A 12,994-nucleotide genomic window follows, 5' to 3' on the forward strand; every position below is an offset into this window, starting at 1 on the left:
TTTATTAACATGTTCCCTTTAATATGAATTCAAGACTTATCATTCCAGATATTACTAATTCTGTGATTAAATCATCGAATTATGAAAAAAAGTTATAATTTGCCAATACTTCTTTGTGTCAAGTTTTTTGACCACTAAACATCTCTGTTTTATTGAAAGCGTTACATCCTGTTTTAAATGAAGCAACCCCGAAGGAAGTTATTGTACAGTGGTGCAAGATTAATACTGTTATATAATCACTGCGTCAAATCCATCTCCTTGTTTATTTTTCAATTCAGCACCCTCACCTCGTGCATAAATTGTTTCTCAGTTATGATCATTTCTCAATTGGTTCTTTACACAAACCTATTTATTATTGAACATCTCTTTTTTCTATCAAATTCAGATGTACTCATATGTGAGGGACCATTGCTTATGATAGCTTTACTTGGGGTGGACTTGATTGAAAATATCTATATCTTGAATATATAATTCAGAAGGCAATGTTGTAAGTGACAAAATTGACAATTTCCTTATTTGTGAAGTACCAAATACAATTAGGAAGGAAGTTTTGAAAAAGACTCAATTGAGAAATACCTCATTTGCTCCGTAGCCACTCATTTTTCCATTCAGAAACAGAGCATTTTGATTACTGAGAATTCATTTTGTGAATGTTGCTCCTAAGCAAGTGAAAAGCTGTTTGTGTGTGTGCGTGTTTTTCTCCCCGCCCTGTTTCATAAAGTATTTAATTTCATAGCTACCCTGAATTTGTCAGTTGGGGGTCTAAATCATGCAGATTCTAAAGCTGTTACCACGAATTTATAATTCCAGCTTCGGCCAAGAATTTATATCTACCATTTCCGTTTTTTTTTTTTAACATAAGGACAGTTTGATCTTCATATATTACTTAATTTTTACAAACAAGGTCATGTGCCTTCACAATAATTTTAGACATTCGAGATCCTTAAGGAATAACAATTTTGTTAATTTGGTCCTTGAGCATAATTTTCTCTGAATTAATGGGTCACAAAAACATTTCAACCCTTAACATATAGAGGCATCGATACCTCATATCAGTGATAAAAATTTAATTTTGGCAGATGGATAATTTAATTAGAGAAATCCCATGATAATAAGAACAGAAATATTTGGGACGCCCCTTAGACAATTGCTGGATTGTGTCTGTTAAGACTGATGTTCCAAAACCTTTCATTCTCTGCCAACCTGAACCAAAGTATCTGTCATTGTCGTGGACAGAATATTCTGGGTGAAGGAAAGGGTCTTATAATTATGGCTTCCCTATGGCTCCTTACTTGACAAAATCTCTCGACTAAAAAGAGCCACCCCACAAATCTAGACTCGGAAACCTTTTCAATGAACTAAATAATCTTAATGTAACATAATCAAGAAAACCACACAGTCGCTAAACGAAAACTTCACAATCACAACACACCAATTTCTGAGTCTTTCATACATTAGAGTCATAGACTCATAGTACTCAATGAAACAAACGACGCCTAAGGGTCGAGTTTTGAGGAGGGCCAAGCCATTCATCACCCAATTTACTTGTAGGAATATGGTTTATGATAAGAATAGAGTCTCGCTTATCAAATAATAGAGCATATGTAACTACCAAAGCATAATTTGAGAATTCAACAAAAGCATCATCACCTTGTAGGCCCAGGCCATTAATCACCCTCTTCTCCCATGTATTAACAGTAGGAGCAAATTCCTGAAAGCGAAAGAGAAAATATTTAACCTATTATTATTTTAAATATTAATTTCAGTTACTCCAGACTGCATATACATGTATATATCTGTGTATGTTTAGATTAAAGTTTACTTAGGTTTAAAATTTATACTTCGATCTATAAATCACCTCTCTATGGAGGAGCATGGAAGATGAGCATGGATATAATTTCAACATTAGCTTGATAATTTTTCCTAGAACACCATAATTATTTTTTTTAATATTTTCTCTCCATCTTCTACTTGATTATGGTTGAGAAAGTATCAATAAGTATAATTTCAAAAAAACTCATAAATATGAGAAATAGGTCTTACATTTAAGATCAAAATTAACACAATAATTAGGTTAGGAGCGGAGGAGTAGTGCCAAATGAAAAATATAAGGGCTATCACTAGAATAACTAGCCTTTTTATTTATTTTTGAGATCTAAGCATCACAAATTGAAATAGGAGGTTTTTTTTTAATAGTATTTTTGGGTTTTTTTTTCCTTCTTGAAGAAATATCACAACTAGCAAAATAAAATTGAAAAATGATCGCAACAACAGAGAAGTACCAGCCAAAAAATTCAGAAAGCAGTAAATTCAGGATTTTTTTTTCCTTTTTTTTAAGTCGAGAAAAGAGAAAAGCAAAAAGGAAATCAGAAAGTGGAAATATATAAGAAAAAGGGAATTGTAAAGATGATGAAGTAAAAGAAGAAGCCCAGAAAGCAATAGAAAACAGAGAAGGGAGAAAGTAGATTTGTGAAACTATGGAAAAGAAAACGAAGAAGAAATAGAAAGCAGAGAAGGGAGAAAGTAGATTTGTGAAACTATGGAAAAGAAAACGAAGAAGAAAAAGAAGATTTGAAGCTTTATTTGGGAGGAGTGGCTGCAAATTCTCTGGTTTAGATAAGGATTCAAGTCAACACATTTGATCAATGCTGTGGGGTTTATATTATTGGGATAATGCATGACAATTTATGACCTTATACAAGTTAATTAATATCACTACTCAAAATTTCAAATTCCTCATGTTCGGATTCCTCATATTTAGTTTTTTTTTTTAATGTTAACATTAGCTTTTTATGAAGTACGTAATTGTCATTCTACGTGATGACCTCTTTATGTATTTATCAAGGGAAAAATAATGCATAGAAACATAATTTAATGGTAAAAAATAAAAAAACTTGTAAAATTTAGAAAATCAGTTAAAAGGGGAAGGGGAAAAAAGGGAAAACTAATAAGCCTGGGGCACTGCTTTGTTGTGTGATTTCTTATTGGTCCAATTAACTGCGCGGGGCAACTTTGAATTTTCGCCGAAGAGAATTATTGAAGTGGGCGAAAAGAAAAACAATACTGAATGAAAAAGGAAACAGGATGATAACAACCCTTGTATTCACTGTCATCCCATATTCGAGTAATTATATGAATTAATTTGGAGCCACGTACCCACCATATGATAATCTTATCTCTCTGTTTTTTTTTTCGTTTTTTTTCTAGAGATTATCTTATCCATTATAATTTGTAGATTTTTATTTATTGAGACTAACACCAACTCTAATTAATAATATTAACATTTACTAACGCAAGTTTATGGTAATATATACAAAAAAAATACATTTATTCTTCTAATCTTAAAATTGTTAGGGCTTAAAATGATGAGTTTTTGTAACAATCATAGTTGTTTTGAAAATTAAACTTAATATGTTAGTATTAGAGAATGTTTTTTCAATATTTAAGATCATTTCAATTGTTATCATTTTATGTTAATGATATTAGGATTAAGCGAACTAAAGTATATTTTTTGAAGTTAAAATATCACACTTTTGCATACTACTCCCTCCACTCCTTTTTATAAGATATAATTAACCAAGTCCCATTGTTTTAAAAGTTAGTTAAAATTGGGTGAGTACAATTAATATGTAAAAAATAAATTTTATTTTTTAAAAATGCCCTCATTCATGTGGAAGAGATAATATGTAGTGCAGAGAGAATGTATAACAGAGAAAGAGAAAGTTATCTTAGAAAAAGGAAAATGTGTAATTAAATGAGGGTAAAATTGAAAGTTTACGAATTAATTTTGAAATAACCTCTAAGAGTCTCTCATAAAATGAAACAAAGTATACCCAACAATTGCATCTTATAAAAAGGAATGGAGGGAGTAATAATTTTCTTGTACGATTATTTTCTTTATAATTCTGAAATAATAAAGATTCTAAGACTAAACATATTTTTATCCTGAAAGTATTCATGAAGATGGTATAAAATGGCGTGTGGAGTATGGATTCTGGAAGTGACAAAGTAGCGTGTGGGCTGCCAAACGTTAGGTATTAAGTTTAGGAGAAGACTGAGAGAAGACTTCTTGTACACAACTTGGACTCACATTGCGTGGGCCAGCTACTTGGCATGTAATTATATGCTTCGTTAGTACTACATATCAGACCTAGTTATTATTAAATCTTAAAGCTATAGAAGTTATCTGTTGTAGTCTTGTCGGTTAGGACTTAGGATACCCGGCTCTTACCCGAGAGACCAGCGTTGGATTCCCGGCAACGGATAGATTTTTTGTGTTTTGTGTTTCAGCAGCTACCAACGTCAAGCGGGAGCATTATAGTCTTTTCGTTAGATTCATGGCTCTTGCCGAAGCCCAAGCAGCAACCATAGATACATGCATGCATGCGTCTATCTATATAACAGCCTCTCCGTTCGGTGGCACTCCGTCGTATCGCTTTCAAGTTTCAACCTTCCCTCCTCTCATCTGTTCTTTCCTCTGCATCGTCGTAATGGTACACTTCTCCTGTAAATCCAGTGATTTGTGAATGTGTTTGTTTATATGAATGTCCATGTGGGCTTCGGAAAAGAAGTGTTCGAACCCAATGAGGGAAATCAAACTCCAGAAACTCGCCCTCATGATCAACACCTGTGTTTGTGAAAGTGGTGATCGTCTCACTAGCCTTTGTTGCTAAGGTCGGCTCTGTACCTGCTTCCTATAATTCCTGGTTGGGTTCACTTGAATGTTGGATTTCCAGAAACCAAACTGCTTCTGCGAGTTCATGTCTCTGCCAGTTCCTATGATAAATGAAGCAACCCAGAAGCAAGTTATTGTGCAATGGTACAGGATTATTACTGCTATTATATTTTCACTATGTAAGATCCATCTCCCTGTTTGTTTTTCAATTCAGTCCTCGCCTTATGCCTAAAGTGCTTCTCGATTCTGATAATATCTCAATTTGGTTTCTTTAATTAAATCTATCATCGAATATCTGTTTTTCTATCAAATTCAGATGGACACATTATGTGATGGACCGCTAATTATATTTATATTTCGGAGGGACTTGATTGAGAAATGTCTATATCTTAAAAACCTAATTAAGAAGACAATGTTGTCATTCACAAAATTGAGAATTGTCTTATTTGTGAAGTAACGAATTAAGGCAATTTTCAGAAAGACTAAATTCAGAAATACCTCGTCATTTACTCTGTAATCACCCATTTTTTCATTCGAAAACGGAGCATTTTGACTACTAACAATTCATCGCGTGAATCTGGCTCCTGTGTAAGTGAAATGTTGTCATATATACATATGTGTGTGTGTGTGTGTGTTTTTCCTTGCTCTCTCTTCTCTAAAGCATTCACAGGAAGTGATCGGAGGAGAGGGCAACGGGTCATGCTTCACTCTTCACCAGATTCTAACGCTATTGTAGAAATAACTTTGAGGAAAATTGGCAAGTATACCAATTCTATTTACTATTCAACACTAACAACAACAAAAAATTATAATTCTAGCTTTCATTATTTAACACTCGTACTTCGTCAAGAATTTTTATATGTATATCTACCACTTCCATTTTTTAACACAAGGATTTGGTCTTCATACATAATTTTACAAACAAGGCCATGTACCTTCATAATGATTTTACATGTTCGAGACCCTCATTAAGGGATAAAAATTTTGTTAATTTGGTCCTTGAGTATAATTTTCTCTGTACGTATAGTCAGCAAAACATGTCAACCTTCAACATATAGCGGCATCAATACTTCATCTATGATTAACAACATAATTTTGTCAAGTAGGAAATTTAATATAAACCCGAAATAATTACAACACAAGTATACTGGACGCACCTTAGACAATTATTTAATAGAAACCACACAGTTGTTGAATAAAAACTTCACAATCACAACACACCAATTTTCTGAGTCTTTAATACATTGGAGTCATAGTACATAATTAAGCAAGCCACGCTTTAAGGATAGAGTTTCGACCATGGCCAAGCCATTGATCAGCCAATTTATTGGTAGGAAACTGGGAATATTGTTTATGATAAAAACGGAGTCTCATTTATTATCAAATATAATGGAACATATATAACTACTAAAACATATCATTTGAGAATTCAACAAAAGCATCATTGCACAAACGTCTGTCCACATCCTTCATCAAGTGTCAACATCATCGCCAACAACGTATACCTGCATTGATCAAGCAAGGAAAGTAAAAAGGCATGTTTATATTTTGAGTGTATCCATGTTATCATATATAGTAGCATAATCATATTGTAGCCAATGTGTCAAAAAAAAAAACAAAGAAAAATTGACATATATAAAAGAGTTATCTGTTTCATCCCTTAATATATGTGGCATTTGTTGATATTATAGTAACTACTATTTCAGCGGTAGGAAAGCACGGACAAATATAGCAAAAAGATACAAATAATTTAAATAAAAAAAAAAGATGCAGGTTTTTTAATGCTTCCTCCCTTCATATGTGGGGCTATTGTTGATTTCATAATAACTACTAGAGAAAAACATAGACAATAAGCAAAAAAATATCATAAAACTGACCAACCTGAAAATGATAACATGGATGATGGACTCATCCTACTATATATTAACAGCTAACACTATCCTGCAATACCAAATCATAGTATTGGTTAGCCTGAAAATATGTAATTTTAATTTGAAGAAAGACGACATTGGCATAAGCACAATATAATCAATTCTCTATTTCCTTATAATTAAATATACATTTTTCGAAACAATATTTGTTAGCGTGGATACATCATGCATTTGCTAAGGATAGCAGTTCTACCGTTTGTTAAGGCCTCTTTTATCCTTCCATTCCATCTCATGCTCTTCTATTTTCACTTTAGACAACTTTGGTGTTTCCAACACCCCTGGACAAAACTTTTTCATTTTAGTATATCTAGTTATTTGTATCACTTTTAATTCTGGGAATTCGAAGACGCGACTTCGTGAAGAAAACATCTTCAAGTTTGACATATCAGCAAGTCCAATTCTCCATGGTTGAATGTGATTCCACCTTCTACATCTTCACTAGTCTTATTCATTACAATTTCTTTCATCTTTTTGCAATCATTTATCTTCAAAAACACAATACTCACCAAACTTTTAGTAGTTGAACTTGTTACTAAAGGGATGAGCCAATGACATCTGAATACGGACAGCATTCTCAATTTTCTACAAACTGAATAGTAATATCTATATACTGATTTTCTACAAACAGAGCAAAATAACGGACTTCGGCATAATTATTCTGTGAATCTGTTGGCTTCCACCTGACTCAATTCTTCTTCTTCTTCTTCCTCGTCGTCGTCCTCCCTCCTCTTCATTCTCAAATCTCAACCTTGAAACCCACAGTTCCTTCCTTTGCAAACCCAATGGATTCAGAGCAAACGGAGAAGAAAGGCACAATTCTGATGGAGAAATACGAGCTGGGCCGTTTGCTCGGCCAGGGCACATTCGCCAAAGTCTACCACGCCAGAAACATTAAAACCAACCACAGCGTCGCCATTAAAGTCATCAACAAGCAGAAAATTCTTCGCATCGGCTTGATCGACCAAATCAAGCGCAAGATCTCCGGGATGCACCTGGCAAGGCACCCTAACGTTGTTCAGCTCTGCAAAGTAATGGCGAGCAAAAACAAGATTTACTTCGCGATGGAGTACTTGAAAGGTGGCGAGCTCTTCGCCAAAGTCATGAAAGGGAAATTGAAGGAGGATTTGGCTCGAAAGTATTTCCAGCAGCTAATCGGTGCCGTCGATTTCTGCCATAGCCGAGGGGTTTGTCACCGAGATCTGAAACCAGAGAATCTGCTTCTGGATGAAAAATGGGGATCTGAAGATTTCGGATTTTGGATTGAGTGTTTTGTATGAACCAAGAAAGAACGATGGTCTTCTCTATACAACTTGTGGAACACCTGCTTATATGGCCCTTGAAGTGCTCAACAAGACAGGCTATGATGGAGCCAAAGCTGATATATGGTCTTGTGGGGTTATTCTGTTTGTTCTTCTTCCAGGCTTTCTTCCATTTCAGGATAAGAATCTGATTGAAATGTATAGGAAAATTTGTACTGCATAATTCAAGTGTCCTAAATGGTTCTCACCTCAAACCAGAAGACTTATCACCAGAATTCTCGATCCAAATCCAAGAACAAGAGTAAGTATTGCTGAGATTATAGAAAATGGCTGGTTTAAAATTGGTACCAGCAGATTGAACCACCCAAATCACCAATGTCCAATCCTACGAGTGATGTTCAGGCTCTTTTTGATTCTTCTTCATCATCAAGTTCAGAGGAAAAAACCAAAGAAACCCCAATGAAAGTGAAACCATCTGCCTTCAAATGCGTTTGATTCAATATCCCTATCTTCAGGATTTGATCTCTTTGGTCTGTTTGAGGAAGATACATGTCGGACACGACATGCTAGATTCACCACAACGAAGCCCGCGTCGACGATTGTTTCAAAACTGGAAGAAATAGCACAAGCAGAGAGAAAATTCAATGTTGTGAAGAAAGATGGGTTAGTGAGATTTGGGGGAAGCAAGAGTGGTCGGAAGGGACAACTTGGTATTGATGCAGAGATTTTTGAGGTGACATCAACGTTTCATGTTGTGGAGGTGAAGAAAACTGCAGGCGATACGTTTGAGTATATCCAATTTCGGGATCAGAATTTGAAGCCCTCCTTGAAGGATAGAGTGTGGGCTTGGCAAGGAGGTGAACAGTAGCAGCAATATTTGGCACCCATATATACTAGAAGATATGGTTTATGTTTTTAATTTGCTTGCGGGATAGGTAATTTGAAACGTTCTGTTTCTGTTTTTGTTTTGTTCAGATGCATGGTCTTCCACTTTGCAGAATCACTTGCTGCAAAGTTGTGAAGGTTGTCTCTAATATACCTTGTTCTTCTTTTCTTGCGCCCAGGTTGTGTATAGTAATATTGTACAGAACTGTAACTGTAGAGTTCAAATTTTATGCCTCTAAAGACAGTGCTTTTGCTACCAGTAGCTCCTAGTTCTAATATAAGAACTAGTTAGGGGTTAAGTTTGATCTTAAATATAAGATCTTATTTTATTTTATTCCTCATATTTATTATTTTCTCCAAACTGTTTTTACTAATTGCATGTCTTCAGGGAGTTTGCATCAAGAAAGGTTTCAATACAAATGATTTAATATGATATTTTGGATAAACCAAAATATATTTTTGACAAGTAATTAATTGAACTAGTTTTCTGTTATCTATCCAAATTAATTAATTAAGTAGATATCATATTAAGAAGTACAAATAATAATTTTATTATTATTATGGTCATCATCATTATGGTCCTCATTTTTTTGGTTGATACTTAGAATAGTAATTTACCAGCATTAGTAGAGTTGAGTGAAAATAATTGGAATCTTATTTGAGGTTAAGAATCGAACTTTGTACGTGCAAAAAATTATGTCACCACAAATAATGCTCGTCAGTTATGTTAAACCACGTGTGAGAACTTCCCATATTAAGTACATCATAATGCTAATTATTTACATGCACTCCTCCAAAAGAAGCAATAGAGCTAATGAACCAGATATATGCGAAAATATGAGGGTGAAATAATAATTACCCTTGATCAATTAGTTACAAGTAGTGAGTTATGTACATATAGGATCATACTTGTTTGGGAGACCCGAAAAAAAAATCAAATTTCAAGGAATAAAACTATTGATTTTAAATTTTAGATTTCAAAATTGAAATAAGGTCAAAAGGAACTGAAAATATCAATAAGGCCATATAAATAGGTCATTTAATTTAAAAAAAAAATTTTGTCTCTCCCAGAGCAAAAGAATGGCATAATCACGTATATCGCCTATCCTGTCCTTGTTGGTTCCTTTCTCATTAATTTTTGGACATTTGGCCGGTGGATCTGCATAGTGATTGTTGCTGGCAACATGGAGATTTCATCACTTACTTTTAAAATCACATATTTCAACAAGGAGAATTGCAACAAAGTCTCAAAGAAGAAACATAATAATTAAAAAGTCCTAATGACAACTCAGCAGCATATAATGATAAGTTATAGCGTAGGAAATGAAAACTTCTAACATGTTATTGAGACTTTTTGATAAATATTTTTTTTACTTAGGATCTTATTATAATTCTCCCGAATATGTCTCTACATCTTATAATGTTGAAATTCGATTTCTTTGGGAATTTTAATTTAACCTTTTTAAGCTCAATCCTCATTACCCAGTTATGAAGTTGTTATCATGTATTGTATATTATTTCTTTTATCCTTAATATAAGATATAATAAAAATATTTGTTTTAGTCTTAAATATAATATTTCAATTTAATTCGTCTTCTAAATTTATACTTCTTTAATTTTTTTTAATTAATTACACATATTATGGGAGTTATTTACGAGAGAATCATTTTCAATACAAATCAACCTTGACTTTAATGACATCGCTCTACCCCCTTATTGAGGAGGTGGGGGAATTGTTTCTAGAAAGTACCATTTCGGATTCTTAATATAAGATCTTGTTTGATTTTTATTTTAGTCTTGAATATAAAATCTCAATTTACTTTAAGAAAAATTAGTAAAAAATCCCTGTTGCATGTAACAACGAAACTACTACACTTATAAATTAATCAATATTGAAAAGTTAACCATGATAGAAAAGAAACTTTGTAAAAATATTTAGAAATACTATCATGGTTATATAAACATCCTAAATCATATGAGATTAACCATGTTAGAAAAAGAGTTAAACCAATCCATAAATATGTCTGTCATGGTTAAAAGAACTCTTCTAAATTAACTGCGTGCAAAAAGATATTCATAATGGATAGGGCTTTGGGTATTATGAATCTAGAATATCATTTTCAACCATAAGCCCATAACACGATTTTTCTAAATAGTACCTTTCATAACTTTCAACAAATCAAAAGTCATTTGATGTCAAAGATCATTGTGGATTCACCACTCATATCAAACAAAAGAAATCACATGCAAATGCCTAAAGGCCTCCGGCCTTCTACCAGTATACAGTCCAGTAACAGTTCTCAAAAGTACACTGTCAAAATAATCAATCTCAAACATATCAGAGTATGTGGAATGGGCCCTATCATGGCAATATACATCTATCCAACACAATCAAAAGAGTGGAAGCGCTACAATTTTGCAATAGCAGCTCAAGCTTCCGGAGCCTTCCCTGACTGACCCGAACGGGAACTATCACCTGGAAAAGTGTTAAATCAACGGGGTGAGACAAAAGTCTCAGTAACCAGCAATCCTACTTATCAAGCATACAAGTAAGTGCTCGTGACGTGTCAAGTGAGACAAAAGCAAATTCATAGTATTCCAACAAATTTCATATTGTCAAAGCATATAAAAAGTATAATCAATAATCTTTTCACCTCCCTTATATCCACCCACCTTATATCCTCTGACTAAACCCATGGGCTAAATCCTCATCCATGTGACTGGTAATTAGACAAGCTCACCGATCAAGTGATATGGACCGGCCAAAATCCACAGAGCACCAGACCGGACCATGGGTTCCCCCTCTAGTCTACTAGTAGGGTGTCAATGCCCTATAATGAATAATTGGGCCAAAGGACCAATCAGTGTACACCTGATGGCCCTACCACCTTATATCCTCAAATGTACATAATTCACCCCCTTATATCCTCTTTGTTATAGTACCCATCATCAACATCCGCCACCCCTCATATATCAACACTCAAAATATTGCATTCATAAACAATCATCAACATGTAAAAATCAATTGGGATTTTCCATTTTTTCAATTGACTCATAATACCTAAGATCATCATAATAGTAAACATATATCTTTTGCAACAAAAGTCTCACAAGACAATTTCAATAACAACATACTTTCATAGCTCACATCGTAATTCAATAATATTTCATAAATTCCTTATAATTTAAAATCAATCACAAACAATCTACGAGCATGAATAATAAGTGGAAAGTGGTTACCTCTTGTCTAGAACAAGTATTACCACAAGGTTAACCCCGTGCTCATACCAATAGCCCAATAATTTAATCTAGACAACCAATACATTTACATATCAATACACAAGCTATTTAATTAATTACTTAAACTAAAACATATATATATAAGTTAAAGTTTCTAATTCTATGCTAAACCCAAACCTCTCATAACCCATAAGTAAGTCTTTTAGCACAAAATTTATATATCCTCACAATCCAAAATTTTCATTTAAACCTTTCAAAGTATTTACTTTAATACAGATTTTTTCTCAAATTTTTAAATCTGAAATTATCATATTTAAAATTCAAAAATCCTGTTTTAACTTTAAATCTCAAAAACCAACCATTAGAAATTCAATATACATCAAATGCATCTAAGTAAATAATTTAATCAACAGTTTCATGGTATAAATATCATATTTTTCATAAATAAATATCTGTTTAACTAAATAATTCATTTAAAAATATTAGGTCAGTCAATAAATAAAACTAAACTGATAGAAATGATCTACTAAAATAGCTCTACAATATTATGCTTACCTATCATCAAAACTCAACACTTGCTTCAAACCCTAAACCCAAAAATTATCTCTAAACAGTATAAAACTACCATCATTAGATAGATTTAGATGAGTGGAAAAACTTTCATGAAGAGAGTTTAATGAAAAGAAGTCATTTGGCTTACCAAAATGATCTGCAAAGTTGAAACCCTACTGGAAAAATGAGAGAAGGCGCCGGAGAAGGTGAAAAAGAAAGACGTCGAAATGTTTCTCTCTCTGGCCCCCCAACGGTTAAAATAATATTTTGGCATAAATTCCAGTTAAAGACCCCATATTAAAATGGGACAAAATTGTAGTTTGGTACCCCTTTTTTTTCCCATTTTTTTTCCGTTTTATTATTATTATTATTCAGTAATTTCCATATACATATTTTGTAAATCTTATTTTCAATAATTCTCTTTTCTTAAATAAAAAGAGAATAAAACTCAT

General features: G+C 33.3%; 1 long non-coding RNA gene and 1 pseudogene across 1 annotated transcript; one reads left to right on the forward strand and one right to left on the reverse strand.

Annotated features, from left to right (window-relative positions):
- Positions 1-7,323: 7,323 nt before the first annotated feature.
- Positions 7,324-8,733, forward strand: LOC114715105 (CBL-interacting serine/threonine-protein kinase 20-like; annotated as a pseudogene).
- A 2,308-nt stretch (positions 8,734-11,041) lies between these two features.
- Positions 11,042-12,746, reverse strand: LOC114715107 (uncharacterized). Its single transcript, XR_003737521.1, has 3 exons — positions 12,691-12,746; positions 11,991-12,058; positions 11,042-11,226 (listed from the first exon to the last, which is right to left on the reverse strand). It is a non-coding gene; the product is annotated as an uncharacterized LOC114715107 (long non-coding RNA).
- Between the last annotated feature and the right edge of the window lie 248 nt (positions 12,747-12,994).

Source organism: Neltuma alba, unplaced genomic scaffold (assembly GCF_004799145.2).
Source record: "Neltuma alba isolate B1F8T4 unplaced genomic scaffold, ASM479914v2 tig00011574_pilon, whole genome shotgun sequence".
Lineage (NCBI taxonomy): Eukaryota > Viridiplantae > Streptophyta > Magnoliopsida > Fabales > Fabaceae > Neltuma > Neltuma alba.